This window comes from Cnephaeus nilssonii (assembly GCF_951640355.1).
Source record: "Cnephaeus nilssonii genome assembly, chromosome: 6".
NCBI lineage: Eukaryota > Metazoa > Chordata > Mammalia > Chiroptera > Vespertilionidae > Cnephaeus > Cnephaeus nilssonii.
The window spans coordinates 36,704,061-36,725,055 of record NC_137077.1 but is presented as its reverse complement, the minus strand read 5'-3'; positions in this window follow the sequence as shown (position 1 = coordinate 36,725,055).

The following is a 20,995-nucleotide window of genomic DNA, read 5'->3' as shown; positions in this document are numbered from 1 at the left end:
AGCCAGATGGGATGTAACACTGACAGCAGGTCTTGGATAAAGTGCAGCCGGAAAGACAAACATTTATCAGCAAGCAAGTACAAAAAGAGTTTTCTCGCCATCTGCTCTTGTGAGCTCAGGGAAGTCCCCACTCCGTCTTATGGTTTCCCTACATCATCTTACAGGGAAAACTTTCTTGGAGGACAATGTGAGAATAATCTGAGGCAGAGCAGCCCACCTTCCGGTAAGGTCAGGCTCAGAGCCTTCTTGGAGTGGGGGGACACAGGACCAAACAGACCTGGGTTCTAGCTCCGTAAGGCTGCTGGGAGTACCAGTCTTAGACCTTTTTCATTCAGTGGTGATGGTGCCTGTACACTCTTTCCAGCACTTATCGTGTCCACCACTCACTGCACCAGAATAAAATTGTTTTCTAACAACCTATACTGAAGAATAAACATCTGGCATGGATTTTGACAACCATGGTGGAAGAGCAGGTGGAGTCCCCCCCAAAATACGGACTCCTGAGTATAGTATTTTACATGCTAACCAACTACCTCTGAAACAAACATTGAAGTGAACCTCACAACATTGAGGCAACACAATGTTGGCATGGGTGCATTTTTAAAGCGAATTGTCACACAGACATTCTAATGCCTCATTCTATGTTTTTGTCCTTCTCTATATACGTGCGTGCCTCTTTTTAAATCAATAGTCAACCAGGTGAACAGGTGAATTTCCTCCCACGACATTTTACACTTAACTGTTTACTGGTTAGAAATGCGCTATAACTTTAAAACAAATGGTTCCAAAGGGATTTTTATTTAGGTGGTATTGCTAAAGGATAACTCTGTGAAGATCTGTTTGGTGGTGGTTATTTATTCTTTTATTTAATTTAAATTATTTATTGTTTTAAGTATTACATACATCTCCCCCCCACCATTGACCTCTCCCCACCTGCTTCCGCCCCCCAGCACATGCCCTCATCCCCTGACTGCCTCTGTCCATTGGTCATGCTTTTATATGCATGCATACAAGTCCTTTGGTTGATCTCTTACCCCCTTCCATCCTCTCCTGCTTCCCTCTGAGGTTGGTCAGTCTGTTCGATGTTGCTATGTCTCTGGATCTGTTTTTGTTCGTCAGTTTATGTTGTTCATTATAGTCCATAAATGAGTGAGACCATGTGATATTTATCTTTCTCTGACTGGCTTATTTCGCTTAGCATAATGCTCTTCATGTCCATCCATGCTGTTGCGAATGGTAAGAGTTCCTTCTTTTTTGCAGCAGCGTAGTATTCCATTGTGTAGATGTAACACAGTTTTTTAATCTACTCATCTGCTGATGGGCTCTTAGGCTGTTTCCAAATCTTAGCTATGGTGAATTGCGCTGCTATGAACATAGGGGTGCATATATCCTTTCTGATTGGTGTTTCTGGTTTCTTGGGATATATTCCTAGAAGTGGGATTACTGGGTCAAATGGGAGTTCCATTTTTAATTTTTTTGAGGAAAGGCCATACTGTTCTCCACAGTAGCTGCATCAGTCTGCATTCCCACCAGCAGTGCAAGAGGGTTCCTTTTTCTCCACATCCTCACCAGCACTTGTCGTTGGTTGATGATAGCCATTCTGACAGGTGTGAGGTGGTACCTCACTGTTGATTTGATTTGCATGTCTCAGATGATTAATGACTTTGAGCATGTTTTCATATGTCTCTTGGCCTTCTGTATGTCCACTTTCAAAAAGTGTCTATTTAAGTCCTTTGCCCATTTTTTGATTGGATTGTTTATCTTCCTTTTGTTAAGTTCTATGAGTTCCCTGTAAATTTTGGAGATTAAACCCTTATCAGATGTAACATTGGCAAATACGTTCTCCCATGCAGTGGTCTCTCTTGGTTTGTTGATGGTTTCTCGGTTGTTGTTATTCTTGAAGGTAGAGATAAGACAGGTTAGAAAAATTTTAAATAGTTTATTGATGGGGCCATTACAGGTCTGTACAATTGACCTACACACTTTTAAATGTCTAAACCAATACTTCTCAAATGATCTGAAATGTATCTGATGACAGAATCCCTACTTTGAGTCAAGCCTCTCCATGCCCTGTGTAATGCCAGAACACACTTTGAGAGCAGGTGGCAATGACCTATCCCAGACAGCATGAGTTTAAAAAGAAAAGTTTCCACTGAAGGAAGAGGTCTCCACATAAAGCTTTCTCAAGAAAGTGTCTCAGCATCTGGCAAAACTTCCTGGTATCTGAAATACTTCCTTTTTGCAATTTTCAAATCTATTTCCTGCTCTTCTGTTCTCAGGGGAGGTGAGAGCAGCCGGTCACCTTTTTCATGGTAAGAAATCATTATTTAGAGATGTTCACTGACTACCTCGGCTGCAACAGCCAAGAGTCCAATTTGTTAAATAAAATTTAGGTTTTAATCTCTAACAAAGAATAATCATCTTTGTGGCTCTACTTGGAATGCCATGGTGCTTAGTGACTGCTAGAGAGTCAAAGTAAGCATATAAAGCAAAAATCACTTCAAGAGTCAAAATTACTTTGAAAATCCTGTAGACAGGCTCCATGTTAGAGAATGACGTACCATAAGCTCAAGAAGCCAAACAAATGCCTAGTTCTTTGATTGAACACTAAAGTAAGACTTGCGTAAAGATGTCATGTTACATGAAAAATGCATATCTTTAAATACGAGCATCCCATTCTCCACAGCAAGATTCTCACACCACGAGGGCTCGCAGGAACTGAGATCACCCGAGAGAAGGACACATTCATCCCTCTCATCTGATCTCTTCTGGAACTACACTTCCTGAAGACAATAGCCACAAATTTACCTGCACTACTTAAGTTGCTCTCTCTCGCGTTGCTTTTTAAAATTTTCACTGCTCTAGTATAAAGGATTTGTGTACATATACCTAGGCAATATCATTTTTATTCAAATTCAAAAGATAAATATATGCACCTATACATATTTATATATAGATATACATGTAAATGCATACATACTTATATTTTAAATTTTAATATATATATACAGTATATGCACATACATACAGGCAGGGTAAATTTGTTCAATTTTGTTTTATTTCACTTCCATAAAACTTTTGTGTTACTTTAATAAACGTTCAGCAAATACCCACCATATGCAAAGAGTGGAGGGACTGTTGGGCAAAAAGATGAATACAGCATCCCTCTGCTCCCAAAGACTTCCAAATTGCTGTAGGCAAGAGCACATAAAGCTACAATCCAAGTAAGGCTATGTTACGTATCATAATTGGACAAAAGTCACTTAATCATCTTAAAGGTCCTTTTCCCCATCCTGTTCTCCTAGTGACGCAGGGCCACTCACCATTCTTTCATCCAACAAATTTGGAAGCAGTGCCTCGCATGTGCCAGACACGATTCTAGGTTCCCTGGGAAACGTCATTGAGCCACACAGAGGAACATTTCTTTCATTTATGGAGCTGACATTCTAATTGGGATGGGGAGTGTGGTTTCAAGAGACACGACAAACACATAAGTAAATTAGGTAGCATATTAAAAATATAAGTATTATGGGGGAAGGGGAAGCAGACAGGGTACCCGGAATGCAGAGCTTTAGGGTGGGTGGGGGTTGGCTGCAATCCTACACAGGGTGTTCAGGGAAGGCCTCATTGGGAAGAGGACAACTCAGCATGGACGTGAAGGAGGAACTCCAGGGTGCAGTGTTCCTGGAAGAGGGTGCAGGCAGAGGCCTTGGTGGGACTGTGTGTGCTGTGTTCGTGGAACAGCGAGGAGGACAGTGTAGCTGGTGTGAAGTGAGCAGAGAGGATATCAGGGTGGTGGTAGGAAAAGTAATAGCATGGGGGAGTTGGGCTTAGACCAGGTCAGAGCTTGTATGCTTTTGTAAGGTTTTACTCAGAGTAAGATGGGAAGCTGCGGAAGGTTTTAAGCAAAGGAGTGACTTGATCTGATGTGTTATTTTGGTTGCTTTACTAAGAACAGACTGGGAGAGAATGCAAGGTTAGAAGCAAGGAGGTAAGTTAGTAGAGAGTGTGGTAACTTGAACTAGGGTGGTACTAAGTGACCAGATTTTGAATATATTTTCATGGAGGGACTAACAATATTTAGTGATGAACTTGAGAGAAAGAGGGATGCCAAACATTTTGGTCTGATCAGCTGGTCGTATGGCTTCCCCATCACCAAGAAGGAGGAGACTGTGTGTGTGTGTGGGGGGGCAGGCTGTGATGGGAGACCAGGAGCACCGTTTTGATGGCTGTGATGTGTCTGATATTCAAGTAGAGATGTGTTTCCGTTGCACCTTTATTTCTGAACACCCCAGGTCCCTCATGTATACTAACTCATAACATTTCAAGATGAAAGATAGAAGACCACACAATCATCAAAAAGTCCGAGTGTGAAAAGTAACATATAAAAGTTATATAATTACAAAGTGTCAGGGACAAAGCATCAACCCCCTATTAGGCAACTGCATCTTATCATTGATTTCTGGAGATTGGTTGTTGGCAGTGTTTTCTCCCCCAGAAGGTGTGCCCATCATGTTTGCCTCACTTTCATAGACACTTTAGACAGTATATTTAGGACTAAATCAAAACACTGTCAGAATCTGGTGATCCGTCAGGTCAGCATCCAATGCATTAAAAATGTCCAACAGGCTTTCTGTGTAGTGCACTTGCTTTAGCTGCCTTTATCCCTAATTATACCTTCCATGATTTTCTTAGGGTAGAAAAGGATGTGTTCCTTTAAATAGCATCTCATATCCTGAACAGAAATAGGAAGGACAGGATGGCTCCAGATTATAAAAATGACTATTGACCTTTAAAACAGTTCTCAAAAATTCAGAAGTATGGCAAGACTAAGTGGTAATGAGTTCCTGTTATAAGATTTTGGAGCATTAAGTTAAGAAAAGTACATTAGGCTTAAGAAACTGACTTCACCATTACAAATAGCAATATTTTTGGCACACTGAAATCATAATACCGGTTATAAAATCTTGGTGAGAATCGCAAAGAGTGAAAATTAAAAAAAAATTAAGTCAAGAAAAAGAGCAAAAGCTGGTGGTGTTCTCTACTGTTTCCATAACATAGTTATTCAATTTTTCTACCAGAACTTTGGGGGTTCTTTAAGGAGTAAGAATAAACGTGAGAGGAACCCTGGTAAGTCATTTTGTTATTAAATGCTTTGACTCATGAAAATATATTTATCCTGTGAAGACAAATAAAAAGGGTTAAATTATTCAAGGAGGTGGGAGAACTGCCAGACCTAGGTCAAAAGACGAGCAGGTACAACACTTCGGGTACCATGGTCTGTTGTATTACATATAATCATAGGAAAAGGGATTTGTATAAAATTCAGCCCAGAACAAGGAGAATAACTTCAGAGGTGACAGATGAATAACTGACACAAAGGAATGCCTTGGGAAAGACTTTGTTCAAGGGCCTCTCTCTTTCAGATAGCACAATAAATAGTTGCATTTTTAGTGTCCATTTTGTTCCATTTACCATCCTAGAGAGGAATGGAGAAATCAGCAATAGTAGAAGGAGGTTTATGAACAGCAGCACAAGAAAGTGATTCATTTCTTATTTCCTGTCATATTTGCTAAATTTCCAAACTCCTTAAAAATGTCTCTATTGTTTTCCTTTTGTAGTTTGCATACTTAGGTGATAACTGAAATGCTCGTTTATAAATAAGCCACTGAATTTTCCCATTCTTTGCTTTTCTTGATAACATTAATTTTTTAAAAGTTATTGATTTTTAGAGAGAGAGAGCAAGGGAGAGGGAGAGAGAGAAACATCGATGTGAGAGCAAAACGTTTATAGGCTGCCTCCTGTATGCGCCCTAGGGATTGAGTCCACAACCCCGGACATGTGCCCTGAGCAGGAATCAAACTGGCCAACTTTTGGTGCATGGGACAATGCTCAACCAACTGAGCCACACCAGCCAGGGCAAACATTCATTTTAACTAATAGAGTAGTTTTATGTGATGAGTCTGCCCTTCTGTTGCATTTGAATATACTGACTTCCCAAACTCTGCTTAAGCATTAAAAACCTTAAAGTATGTTACTATCTTTAGCTCTTATGACAAGAATTTAAAGAAGCTCCCTGTCAGCTGAGGTGGAGGATGAAGGAGGTGGGGAGAGGGAGGATTAATTTTCTTTGGCAACCATAGCCTCAGACACAGATTCTGATCATGGAAGCATGCCTGGACCTTGACATACAGAGACTCCAAAGAAGCAGTCAACTTTTTTCTTTTTAAAAAAAGTCTGTTGTTTTTTTTCTACAAAATAGACACATGAGCCTTATTGTGCTCCTGGATTTAAGATTAGACAATTTCATGATGATGTTGATGATGATGATGACAACAAAGACTATAGAGACAGTTGACATGCTCTCAATGCTCCCACGTGCTGGCCACTGTGCCCAGTGTCCTCCACGGCTCACCCTGGCTCAGCCTCACAATGACCCTACACTCTGGTGCAGGAACAAGGCTGAAGGAGGTGACTCACAGCAGGTCAGGGGCAGAGCCTGGCCTCAGCCTCAGCTCAGTGCTAATCACTCCACCCCACAGCCTCGCCTCCTTCAGCCTCAGCACTCTTGATCTGGAGCTTTGGGCAGTGCCCCTCCACGTGCACACGTGGGCTGCCTCTGACATGTAGGGGAAACTGGCTCTTGGTCTCATTAGAGAATCAGGGGTATGAAATCTAAGCTAGCATTCTGGGGATCTGACAGGGGACATCAGTCATAATAAAATCAATTTACTGAAAAACAACAAAGGACTTGAGCCAGCAATCATTCATTCCCCCTATTTTATGGCTGAGGAAATGGGAACCCTCGCAGGTGAAATGACTTGCCAAAGTTAAACATCCCACTGGGATGGGAAGAATAGAAGGAACAAGTCAGGGTCTTTGAGGTGAGGAGATGTGCAAAAAGGGGCATGGAAGAAGCACAGGGACCCAATGGTTAAGTTTTCTTCCCCCAATTAAAAACAATTATTCTATGAGTTTATAAATTCTTTTAAATCTCCTGTTTTTTTTTAAAAAAATTATTTTTAATTTGTGGTTTTAGTTTGTATGTTTGAAATTCTATGCAAATAGTATCATATTGTACATATTGTACAGTAACCTCTTTTTCCACTCAACATGTTTTTGTGATGCATACATGTTGATGCATTCATTTTAACAGCTGTGAGGCATTCCATGCATATATTCTATATCTTTTTACTTTTGCCTATCTTAGATTAAAAACTGTCATGGAACACACAAGAAATTTATTTTTAAGAGTGCCATCTGGAGTCAAGTCAGATTGTGTAACTCTTTGTGATTCATACAAATTCTGCTCCCTTTAGTCACTACCAGGATTTGTTTACCCCACTCCCACTTCCTGACATATCCAATCCCAGAATTCTGTCCTCTCTTTTCTCTACCATCTTCTTCCCATGGACTTTACTAACCCTGCCCATAGATCCTGGACATCGCCCTTCCATCCCAGAGTGTTCATCTCAGGACTTGAACACCACCTGTGCGGCCACTCAGAGCCTCTTGAGGAAACCCAACAGTAAAGTGATAGCATCAAGAAATGTTTGAATTGGATGGAGGGGAGATTTCTAGAATTTTCTTAGCAATATGCACTCCCTCAATAAAAGTGAAGGAGGAGAAAGAACAAATAGTTAAATGCCATTAAGTATTCAAATGTAATGTTTAGAGAATGAGATTGAGTTACAAGGTTTGTTCACTGGAAGGTTGAGGGGAAAACCATTCAACAATCCCTACGTTGAAGACTGCAGCAGAGACTCTGAGATAACTTATAGTATACGACCAGACAAATCACTAAAAGAAAAGACGAAGATTAGGAGAAAAAACATGTGTCTCATGGGGCAGAGTTATTGACTGTTTGGAGCCACGGAGCATATTTTTTGTGTGAAGGCAATTTCCTAAGATTTTCACCCTGGCAATGAATCACTCTGTGGAGAACGGTAATGGCCATCAGTGGGAGGGAAGATGATGATGAATGTGCCCAGAGCCTTCAGATGACTAAGGAGAACTTGCAGAAAAGTCAGCTGACACTTTCCCAAGCTCTGCCTTTGAGCTTCACTCAGCACAGACTAAGGGTGGCCTGTCCTGTCCCCTGGTGAATAGGCACTCAGGTTGGGTTTTACCTTCTCACCTGATTCCTCACATTCATCAAAAAAATGTCTTCATGTGGTCCTTGGGAAATTCCCCCTCCCACTTTTCTTCTGCCTAAATTTTATCCTCCCATCACTTCTAAAGAAGCTGAAACAGAAGTCACAGTCACCATCCAGATGGGTAATTAATGTTAATTGGGCTCTGAGGGTCCATCTCTGAAGACTTGAAAGAACTGTTTTACACCTATCTGCTAAGGTAGCCTGTGAGTCCTGTTATTGCTTTTTTGAAAAGTATCTCAATTTTATTGTTTTTCTTTCTTTTTTAAAAATTCTCACCTGAGGACATACTTTAATTGATTTCTGAGAGAGAGGAAGGGAGTGGAGAGAGGGAGAGAGAGAAAGAGGAGAGGAGAGGGGCGGGGAGGGGAAGGAAAGAGAGGGGAGAAGATGAGAGGAGAGGAGAAATAATTGAGAGAGAAACATTGATTGGTTGCACGCACACTGACTGGGCATCAAACCAGCAACCTGGGTATGTGCTCTGAACGGGAATTGAATCCTCCACCCTTTGGGTGTATTGGACAAGGCTCCAACAACTGAGCTACACCAGACAGGGCTTTTCTAATGTATTTTAAATGAAAAAGATATTCTGCAGGCAAAGAGTTTTCACTTACTAGTACAACACTTATTGAGAGTCATTCATTCATCCTTCCATTTATTCAACGAACACATACTGAGCACTATGGAGTGTTGTCACTATGCCAGGCAGGGTTGCAAAACACACACAAACAAACAAACCTACTGACAAGGCATGGTTCCATGGGGAGGGAAATTTGCATTCTGGTGGAGGAGTCAGATATTACTTAAGTTTACATATGTATGTGACCCTCAATTCCTATCACTTTTATGTGATAGAGGGGAAGTACAGAGCTTAAGGTGAGTGCGACATGCAATGGAAGCATAAGGAATCTCTTTCTCTTTCGAATATTATCCTATTAGATGAGAAATCCCAACTTCTTACCCTTTTAGTCATATTCCCCATCTTTCTGACTCTATCATCTCTCACTTCCATATGTAAAAACTCCTGAGTAAACCAGCTTCCTAATTTTTATCCAAACCATTCCCAATTTCATGCCTTTGCTCACTTTCTTTTTTCTGACTGGAATGTTATTTCTCTAGTCCAGTTTACTATTTAGTATACTGTATATATCTATGTCAGGGCAATGGCTTGCCATATAATACTTATACCCATAATCCACTCCATATCTTTTAAGGAATGAGATGAGGTATAATGAACAAATAATTATTGCATAGTAAGGTGGTAGACAGGCTGTAAGGTGGCCCCTTGATTCCTACCTCCTATTGTTCATGTTTTTGTGCAATCCTCTCCCTTTGAGCTGAAATTGTTTCTAGCCATTAGGCTATGACAAAGGTGATGTAACCATTCCTGTGATTACAAGATATTATATGTCTCCATCTTGCCAGTTGACAGATGCTAGAGATGTTCTCCCTCGCAGCTTTGAAGAAGTAACCTGCATGTTGTGAGCAAGCCTCTGGAGAGGGCCATGTGATGTATAATTCTTCTAGTAACTGAGAGAGACTCCTGGCCACTAGCTAACAAGAAGCTAGGGACCTCACAGCTACAAGATGCATTCGCTAAGAGCTGAGTGAGTTTGGACATGAATTCATCCCCAGTCAAGCCTTCAGATGAGAACCTAGCCCTGACCATCACCTTGATTGTAGCCTTGTAGAGGACCCAGCTAAGCCATACCTGGACTCCTAACCTACAGACACTGTGAGATAATAATGTGGGTTGTTTTAACTTGCTAAGTTTGTGGTAATTTGTCACACAGTAATAGATAAAGTGGCCTACATTCTATTTATCCTTTCTTGTTGGGATGTGAGGAGAGAGAGAGGAAGAGAGAGAGGGATTTGCTTGAAAATCTGTGTTGTTTTTTTTTTGGATCAGATATCTGTGTATTTTTTTTGGTGAGTAGGTTGATGGGGGGGCTGGGATACAAATGAGTGTGGACAATAATTGAAAGGAAGGCTGAGAACAGGCATCTCATCCCTCAGATAAATGCAGCCACCTCCCAAAGTGAGGAGATGCATTAGTACCACCGCACCCACCCTCCCCTCCATTTTCGCCAAGTTGTTACTGATGATCACCTCTGATGGTCAGGCTGCGGATTTGTCCCCATGTGGACCTGAGAATTTGGCTTGTTTTTCAGGTCCTAAGAGCTATGGGCTATGCTTTGTGTTGGTTATGATAGGATTGATGTGGGAAAAGATGGATGGATGGATATATGGATAGATTGGGACAGAGGATTCCCTCTATGGAAAAGAAAAAGTCTTCAAGTCGCTCTGCTGAGGAGGACTCCACTGCTTCACATTCATGCACGAAGGACATCTCATTGTTCTCATTATTAGGCAAGTCAGGTCTCTCCCTCCCTCAACCCCGCCCAGGGTTTTCCATTTACAAGTATGACACATGACTAAAATAATTATAAAAGTAACCCCAAATCTCAAGGCACCCTGTGAGATAGTAATGAAAAACCATTACAGAATAAATTACTCAAATAAAATTCAGTGATGTTTCTTCTTGTTGTGCAGGAAGACCGCATTAGAAGACATTAGAAATAGAGAACTATAAAAACAGATCAAGGGCATTAATTCTCTTAAACAGTCAAAATTAGACTGGTGATTTTCCTGATTTATGTCTCTATTTACCACAAACCCACATGCTTTGTCCAGCTTGAATGTACAAGAATCATAAAGTGCATTTTCAGTCTATGGTCCTCCTGGGGTACAAGCATTAACTACTCATGGAAGAGAACGGAATAATCAGCCTTCAGTGCTTCAATACCCTTTATCTCTGCTGTATGTACATTCCAATGGAATGATTATCTTAATCACAATGTCGAGAGCAAATTAGTTCATTTAAAAATCATTATTGACAAAGGTCTTAATCCAATACTGAATTTCTAAATTGATCTCGACATCAGTAAGATTTAATCCAGCCCTGTGGGATGTGAGTACTAGGAGGAAAAGATGGAAAGGAGCAAGAGGGACCAAATTCTATGGTGTTCTTTTTCTCACAGTAATAAGGGCTGCATTCCTCTGAAGTACAAACAGATATTTTTTTCTGGCAAATAATAAATGACCACTCAAGCCGAAGTTTCTTAGGCTATGAAAAAAATAGAAAACTAGAATCAATCACTAATTTCATCTTGTAATAATTTCTTCTGAATAACAAAAGCTTCATTCTGAATCTTCACTCCTCAACTCTGGACAAAACTTTGGCAAAAATCTGTGTATGCTCTGTAGTCATCTAGCTACATGAACCCTCCAACCTGATGTTGAAGCAACCTAAAATATTCTTCAATGTGGAATGGTGTCTAATTCAAATTATTTCTCAAACATATTGAGTATGTGCTTGTTTTCAGTAAGGATAAACATGTACAAGAACAAATGTTCTATACTGGCCTCCGGAGGGTAAGGTTTAGGGAAGGGGAGATAATGCAGCTGGTATTTTATTTTAATTGCTGTTTTATTTCTCACATGTCTTACTCTGTAGCTCTTAAAAATGTAGTTTAAATATAAGAAATAAAATATTAAAGATAATTGTAACAGCACATTCTACCAGCCCTTCACCTCCCTGACTGATAGTAAGGTGGGGTAGCAGAAGAAGGTGTTTGGTATGTGGAGAAGAGACAAAGATTGCAAACATGAATATGCATCAAAACAAGGTATTTACAGCCATAATTAGTAAAAGAAAGATTTGTATGTCTTATAGCCTCTTTACTGACTGAGGCTATTTCCCCCTTAATACTCACCTCCAACTTTTGCAAATACACAGAGAAGGATCTACAGAACCTAAATATTTTTCTCCCTAGTCTTGTCCCCCACCACCCATGGCCTGGCTCCATCAAGAAGAAAAGCAGACACAACCACCTGACCGTCAACAGTCACAGGCCAAGTGGAAAAAGCATGGCAGGAGAGGGGAAGTAAATGAGGCTTAAAAAGATGGAGGCTTGATTCTGTAACACACATACACACACACACCACCACCACCACCACCACCACCACCACCACCACCACCACCACCACCACCACCACCACCACCCTCCCCTCTCTGATATGACTTTATATGGCTCTACTCCAGCCTACTCTGTTCCAGCCAAGCCAGCCTCCTTACTGGTCTGTGAACACTCATACTTTTCTGCCCCAGGGCCTTGGCACTTGCTTTTTTTATGTCTGGAATATTTTTCCTCAAATAGCTACATGGCTCACTCCTTTACTTTTTTTGTATCATTGCTCGAATATCGTATTTTTGAGGCTTTCCCTGTCCTCTTTACAGCACTTATCAACACCTGACACACATTCATACATCATGTAAGTATATGTAAAGACATAAATTAATATTTACTTAGATAAATGCATGTTATAAATGCACTTAGCAATATATATATATATATATATATATATATATATATATATATATTTACACAGGTTTTTATAATCATTTATTATTTCAACTATAAGCTCAGTAAGAGCTGGCCTCTTCTTTTGTTTACTGCTGTGGTCTCATCAATTGGAAAAATGTGTAGCCTATTATAAGCACTCAATCCCTACTGAGTGACAGGTAGAAAGGAAGAGTGAGACTACAGAGAACAGAATCCCCCTGACTATCAGCCAAGGTGAATTAGGTACAACTGAGAGTCTACTCTAGGAGAAAATAAAATAATTATTGTATATTATTCTTCAAACTCTGTGTATATCTCTGTGTATATGCTTGCTCATTCATAATTTTTTTTCTAATAACTAGCTCTATTTATATACTCTTTCAAAAATTTAAGGACATAACTTTAAGGACAAAAATTTAAGGACTATAAAACCACTTCAAGAAAACTCTTATCAATATAGTGCATATGTCACTTGGAAAACATTCTAGGCCAACATAGTTGTAATTATTATATTGATATTTTTACATGAACCTCATCCATTGTTCATTTTTGTTACAGAAACATGCTCATAAATCAGTTTCTATTTTCATAAATGTTTACTTTCACTGTTGAGATGCCCCAGAATCAGCTCCCTCAAGATCATGTCCTTCGTAACTAATCATCACACAGAACAAATATCTGTCTCTGCCTTGAGAGGTTGGTAATTAGTGGGAGAATCTGACTTCTCAAAATTCCAGTGGGTAAACAAACCAGAAAAAGAGAGGCCAAGGCATAAAAATATGATGTAGAAGCCAAATCCCTTTTCCTAAACTCTAAAAGAGCAAAATATAGAGAGTGTAAGTGGCCTCAAAGGATGCCAGATGGATTAGTTACTATTTGAAAAGAATTTTCAAAATAAAAGCTACCACAGAAGGACTAAATCTTTCTATTAATCCAGCTGGAATGCTTTCTTGATTTTTCCATGCTGCCTTAAAAATCTTTGAAACAATTTCCACATGAAAAAAAAAAAAAGGCTAATGACCTTCCAAGGAGGAAATTTCACTCATTCATCACTTTATCAAAAACACTCTGGGGAGAGACAGGCTTGCCTGTGTGTGGCGTCGGCTGCCATTACAAAAGTTCATATTTAACATACCTGACTGAGATGACAACCTGTAAGGACTCGGCACTCTCCTTAATTAGTTGGGATGGAGTCAAGAAAAATCCTTACCAACCCAGTGCTCCATTACGTTTGCTCCCACAGATCAATTATAATAGAGCAGTCATGCCACACCATGAGCTAAGGCCAGATTCTAAGAATTCATATTCATTTCCAACATTTTATGATGTGGTTGAGTTTCTTCTTTTTTATAGGTTGTATATAGTTTGGTTAAAAATATTTTGGCAACTAAAATCCAATTGAACAAAATGTACCAGTAGCTATTGGTCTGGAACAGCCTTCCCAGCTCTTTACAGTTGATTTCTGCCCCCTTTCTCCTATTGGTTGAAGTAGAAAATAATCAATAATGATTAGGTTGAAGGTAAATGAGAAAGATTATTCATTCCTCCTACTCTCAAGCCTCAATATAAATGGGCTGAAAAAAGTGAAAATGAGGATGGGCATATTTCAGTGGTGTTTCTTTAGTCTTTCCTCTTCAAATGTTTGTAAAATGTTAGATTACAAATGTTGAAGGCTTGACTGTTGCTTTTCTCTTTGGGGCTTGAACCTTAATTGTCCTTGCATCTTTCCATAGTAAGGCTGGCTTATAGGGTCCAGGCTGATGCTACGTAGCTACCAACTTAGTGATGGCTCTTGTGCTGACCAAACTTTGCAGGAAGATGGCACAGCTTTGTCACTCATCACACCTTCCTCCTGGCTCTTAAAAAATATCTAAAAACATTTCAGTCTCTTCCTCTTGAAATGCTGGATCTAGGCCAATGATCAGCAATGGCTGCTGAAAATACTAGGTTGAAAGCTGATGGGAATGGATCATGCTGACAATACCAGAATCAACTAATTAAATTTAGCACCATAGAGCAGAAAACCAGACATTCTTTTGATGGAAATACCGCCCCCCCCCCCCCAAAAAAAAAAATCTAGGACATAGCCATGTCAAGAAAGCAATCAGAGGTCGATTTGAACAAGCCTTAAGGTCCAGCTACCAGTTTACAAGCAAATATGGGAAACAAAAGTCTAAGTCAACTTATAACCCAGGAATATAATTAGCACAATCCAGAATGTGAAAAACTATAAAACAAATGACCCAGTTTCATCAATGGATTCATTGCAAGGAAAAAAGAAGAGGAACTATAGATTTAAGATAACTTAAAAGATTTCTCAAGCAACTGAAACATGTTGATTTTGTTTAGATCCAGATTTGAACCAAACAACTATTGAAAATCATTTATAAAATAATTATCAGAGCAATTAAAACATTGATTGGATATATGATGATATCAATAAATTGTTAATTTTTACAAGTGATAGTTGTATTGAGGTTATGCTTTTTAAAAGGGTTCTTGTGTCTTAGAAATACATAATAACATACATAATATTTATAAAATGATATGACCTCTGGGATTTGCTTCAAAATAATCCTGGGGAAGTGAGATGGGATGGTAGAACACAGATGAAACAAGGTTGTACATGTGTTGATCGTTGAAGTTGGGTGCTGTGTACATGGGTTCATTATGCTATTCTCTTTACCTTTGTATGGATTGAATGTTTTCCTATAATAAACACTTAAAAAAAGCATGGGGCATGGAAAACAGAATTGCAACAGAAATATTTGCTTATTTTGTATCTGGCTGCAGCTTGAGCCAGGGGATGTTTACAGGTGTACAACACTATTCATTTTGATTTTAAGCTCTCTTTTGGTCTTGCTATGTATGCTATCTTGGGCCTCTGTTTGCATTTTAAATTTACATTGTCTTATTGAAAAAAGGCAAATATATAAAAATAGTATTTTTTAAAGTTACAAGCTCAATGAAATTATTTAGATAGACATTTTAAATAAAACATATGAATTATGAGGCTTTAAACAGCTGCTTCTGCAACACAAAAAGGATTTAAAAAGAAAGTAAAAATATAATTAAAAGGGACATCCTAATGCTATAGAGTCATGATTACCCAGAATATTGTTTCCTCTCAAAACATATTCATTCCAAATGAAAACTGATAGTCACCCTTTACCTTTTCATTCATTTGAATTCAAGCCAATATTGAGAGTAAACTGTTTACATAGTATTTGAAAAGCTGGCATAGCATAGCATTTTTTTTAAGCAGAAAGAAAGCCATTTGGAATCACTCCAAAACTAATTACATTTGGGAGGAAGAAGCTAGTACAACCAGCTCCAATCAGAAACTAACATATTATCTTTTTACTCATGACTTGTGTATTACTTTTTAAAAAATAATTTTCTATTTTCAGTTATAGTTGACATACAATATTAGTTTCATGTATATACTCCAGCCACTAGATATTATATAACTTACTAAGTGATCATCCCCATAAATCTCTCACCCACTTGACACCATACATAGTTATTAAAATATTGACTATATTCCTATGCTGTACTTTATCTCCCCATAACTATTCTGTAATTACCAATTTACTTCTTAATCCTTTCACCTTTTTCAGCCATTCCCTCAATCCCCCTCCCATCTAGCAACTGGCAAAATGTTTTCTGTGTCTATGAGTCTGTTTTTGTTCTACTTGTTTATTTTGTTTTTTAGATTCAGTTGTTGATAGGTATGTATTTGTTGCCATATTATTGTTCACATTTTTGACCTTTTCCTTCTTCTTCTTAACGAAGACTGTTGAACATTTCATATAATATGGTTTGGTGGTGATGAACTTCTTTAGCCTTTTCTTGTCTGGGAAGCTCTTTATCTGTCCTTCAATTTTAAATGATATGAGCTCTTGGTTTTAGCAGCATTCTTTAGGAACCCTCATCTGTGCATCTTTCTTGGCCCTGCTTCTGCACTGGATCATCCTCATTTTGGTTCTCCTAAGGTCTCAGAATTGTGGATACAGTGATTGACAGATGTTCTGTATCTCCATCTAGTAGAAGGTTTGCTTAGCAATTGCTGAGGAATTATTTTTTTTTTTAGAATCTTGTCCTTAGACCCTACACAAGTCTAGTCCTCCTGTGCTCTTTACCCCTGGGCATCTCATGCTCAAAGGCTATGTTTCAGAGGCTGTTATGGATCTGTGAGCTGCTCTTTCTCTTTTTAAAAAACCCCTATTCATCATAGATCTTGGCTGTGTGGATCTGTCTTGTTCTAGAGCCATGACACATCCAACCCAACATCCTTCTGGTCCTGGCACCAGCTCTAACCTTTCTTCCACCCAACTCTTGACATTAGGTAAAGCACTTGTTTTTGTTTCTCTAGGAGACAGGCAGAGGAAAACAGCACTGCAACCGGAAAAATTCTTCACTTTTATGCTCTCCTTGGATTGATCTTTGCATCATGTGCTCTTTCTTCCTTGTCTTTCTTGCTGATCCTGCTCTTCAACGGACCTTGACATGTTCTCTTCCATTTTTCTCTCCACACATATCTTCCCCCAAGTCCAGTGTCCACTGAGAGTCTTCCTTTCCTGTTGCCCACTCTCCCTTCTCCTCTTTATTTCTCACAGTATTCAACTGAGTGGTTTCAAGAATGATTTTCCTTCTTTCTATACTGAGGATGGAGATCATGTTGTATTTCTCTTTCTATCCACACTGCTCCTAGAAATAAACTGAGATCTCAAATCTATTGTCTTAATTGTTTATAGTTGCAAAGTGTGATGCATGTTCTAATGGAAAAGCATAGGATGCTATAGTGATGCACATAAAGTGACCTGATTTAATATGAGAGGACATGGTATTACTTTCTTTGGTCTTACCTAGCACACTAAGAATTTTTAAATTAATTGATAAAGATGAAGACTTAAACTATAAGAATGCTCCCACAAATTTAATACACTTTTCAACTAAACAGATGCATACAAAATGTAGAGAGAAAATTAGTAAGTAAAGAAAGTTATATAAGCAAATGGTTTTGTTAGAAGTGACTTTAGAAGTCATCTAAGCAGTGGGTCATAACCTTGTAGGGAATCCTCCTAGAATTCTATTAAACAAATGTAGACAATTGAAATGGGACCCACTAGGGGCCATGGAAGCCAGTCAATGATCCCTAATGCCATAATGCCTGCTTAGAGTCAGAGCTGCAGTGGAATTTTCCAATCAGAGCTCCAGCTTAACAAGCGTGGCAGTCCTTGAAATACTTAGTTGTGTTCAATAAATTCCAGACAAGATACATTTGATCTGAAAGAAATGTAGAAGTCAAACAAAATCCAGAGTGTACTCTCTTGAGCCTTAGACTGGTATGTTTTCCAGGAGATGCATAATAGAAATTGTTTCTAAAGCCAGACAGATCCAAGGTGTTTGGATATTTGCAAATCACACTAGAATTGTAAATCAGTACTAACATCCCAACAAAACTTTATCTAGATTTCCCCCTGAGTAAATGAGCTAAGATTCTTTTTGTTGTACACAAAAACACAAGAATAAGACCAAAATGGCTGTGTCTGCCCCAAAGCATATTTTTCAGTTTATTTCTGTAACAGAACAAGTGTTGAAACACAGGAGAAAAAGACTTTAAAATTAGCATTTACTCTTTTTTCACTATGTAATGGAATACAATTTTCTATAACATATACAAATTTCAGGTATGAAGGAGGAAATAAGTTTCAACACTTGCAGAAAAGTTTCAGATTTTAGTATGCCATTAAAATTTTTTTTTATTATTTGAAGTTTTACAAATAGTAGTACATATGTCTCCTTTTTCCCCCATTGACCTCCCCCCCGGTCTCTCCCACCCCCCAACACATGCCTTCACACCCCTAGTGTCTGTGTCCATTGGTTATGCTTATATGCATACATACAAGTCCTGTGGTAGATCTCTTACACTCCCTCAACCCTCCCCTGCCTTCCCACTGAAGTTTGACAGTCTGTTCGATGCTTCTTTGTCTCTGTATTTTTGTTCATCAATTTATGATGTTCATTATATTTCACAAATGAGTGCTACAACCTTTTGTGGCAGGGGTTCAGGATCAGAAGAAGGGGCCAATGCACAAATGAAAACACTAGATAAGAAATATGAATTTAGAAGGCATGGGGGCCAGGTGGAGACCTCTCTCGGAGAGGCACCCTGAAACCTGGCCTTATCTGCTTTTTATTCAGTTTTAGATACACATCTTGCCCTCAGTAAAGCATGGCAAACAGGTAGCAGACAGACCGTCTCTAAGGTCAATAAAGATCAGTAAAGATCAGTAAGGTCCAGTAAACATTTACTTTGAGGCTATTAGGTCAGGAAATTGCTTCAAGCCACCACTATCTCAACACGGAACAATCGGTGCTTAGTGTCAGCCTGCTAACGCCCAAGGTTCATCGGCCTTCCGTGTTCCTTGGTGCACTCTTATGACAGTATTGGGAAAGTGGTGGCTTCCAGCAAATGAGTGAGATCATGTGATATTTATCTTTCTCTGACTGGTTTATTTCGCTTAGCATAATGCTCTCAAGTTCCATTGATGCTGTTGCAAATGGTAAGAATTCCTTCATTTTTACAGCAGCATAGTATTCCATTGTGTAGATGTACCATAATTTTCTAATCCACTCATCTGCTGATGGGCACTTAGGCTGTTTCCAAATCTTAGCTATTGTACATTTTGCTGCTATGAACATAGGGGTGCATATATCCTTTCTGATTAGTGTTTCTATTTTCTTGGAATATTTTCCTAGAAGTGGGATTACTGGGTGAAAATGAAGTTCCATTTTTAATTTTTTGAGGAAACGCCATACTGTTTTCCACAGTGGCTACACTAGTCTGCATTCCCACCAGCCGTGCAAGAAGGGTCCTTTTTCTCTGCATCCTTGCCAGCATTTGTCGTTTGTTGATTTGTTGATGATAGCCATCCTGACAGGTGTGAGGTGTGATTTGTCGTTTATTGATTTGTTGATGATAGCCATTCTGACAGGTTTGATTTGCATCTCTCAGATGATTAGTGACTTTGAGCATGTTTTCATATGTCTCTTGGCTTTTTGAATGTCCTCTTTCGAAAAGTATCTATTTAGGTCCTTTGCCCATTTTTTTATTGGATTGTTTATCTTCCTTTTGTTAAGTTGTATGAGTTCCCTATCATAGAAAGAGAAACTAAAAAAATTTACTATTGCAAAAAAAAAATTAAGATACCTAAGAATAAATTTAACCAAGGAGGTAAAGGACCTGTACTCAGAAAATTACAGGATGCTGAAAAAAGAGATAAAGAAAGCCATAAACAAATGTAAGAATATACCATGTTCATGGATTGGTAGAGTCAACATCATTAAAATGTCCATACTACCCAAAGCAATCTATAAATTCATGCAATTCCCATTAAAATACCAACGGCATACTTCAAAGACCTAGAACAAACTTTTCAAAAATTCATCTGGAATAAAAAAAAAAAAGACCCCAAATAACTGCAGCAATCTTGAGAAAGAACAAAGTTGGAGGGATCACAATACCAGATATCAAACTGTACTACAAAGCCACTGTTCTCAAAACTGCCTGGTACTGGCACAAAAACAGACATATAGACCAGTGGAACGGAAAAGAGAACCCAGAAATTGACCCAAGCCATTATGCTCAATTAATATTTGACAAAGGAGGCAAGAGCATACAATGGAGTCAAGAGTCTCTTCAATAAATGGTGTTGGGACAATTGGACAGATACATGCAAAAAAAAAAAAAAAAAAAAGAAAAAGAAAAGAAAGAAACTAGACCACCAACTTATACCATACACAAAAATAAACTCAAAATGGATAAAGGACTTAAACGTAAGACGGGAAAACATAAAAATCTTAGAAGAAGCCATAGGCAACAAAATAGGAGACATTTGTTGTAGCAATATCTTTACTGATACAGCTCCTAGGGCAATGGAAACTCAGGAGAAAATAAACAAATGGGACTATATCAAAATAAAAAGCTTCTGCTCAGCAAAAGAAACCATCAACACAACAACAAGAAAGCCCACTGCATGGGAGAACATATGTGCCAATGTTATCTCTGACAAGGGTTTAAACTCCAACATTTATAGTATGCCATTTTATAAATATGGACTTTGGAGTCAGACTTCTGAGTTTCAAATGAAGATTTCATCCTGTGTGACCCTGTGTCCATGGCACTGGAGTTCTTGTAACATCGGTTTTGTCTTCTGTAAAATTGAGATAATAATACTTACTTGATAGGCAAGTAAATTAAAGAAAAGCATCCATGTGAAGTGCTTAGTGCTATATCTGGCACATTAAGAACTGAGCAAGAGAATCCAAAGGAAAAAGAAAAAGTATTTTCTCATGAGAGACAGATAAGAAAGAATAGGACAATATGTTTTCATGTGCAAGTACAATAAAGTACATAGGGACAAAAAGTTC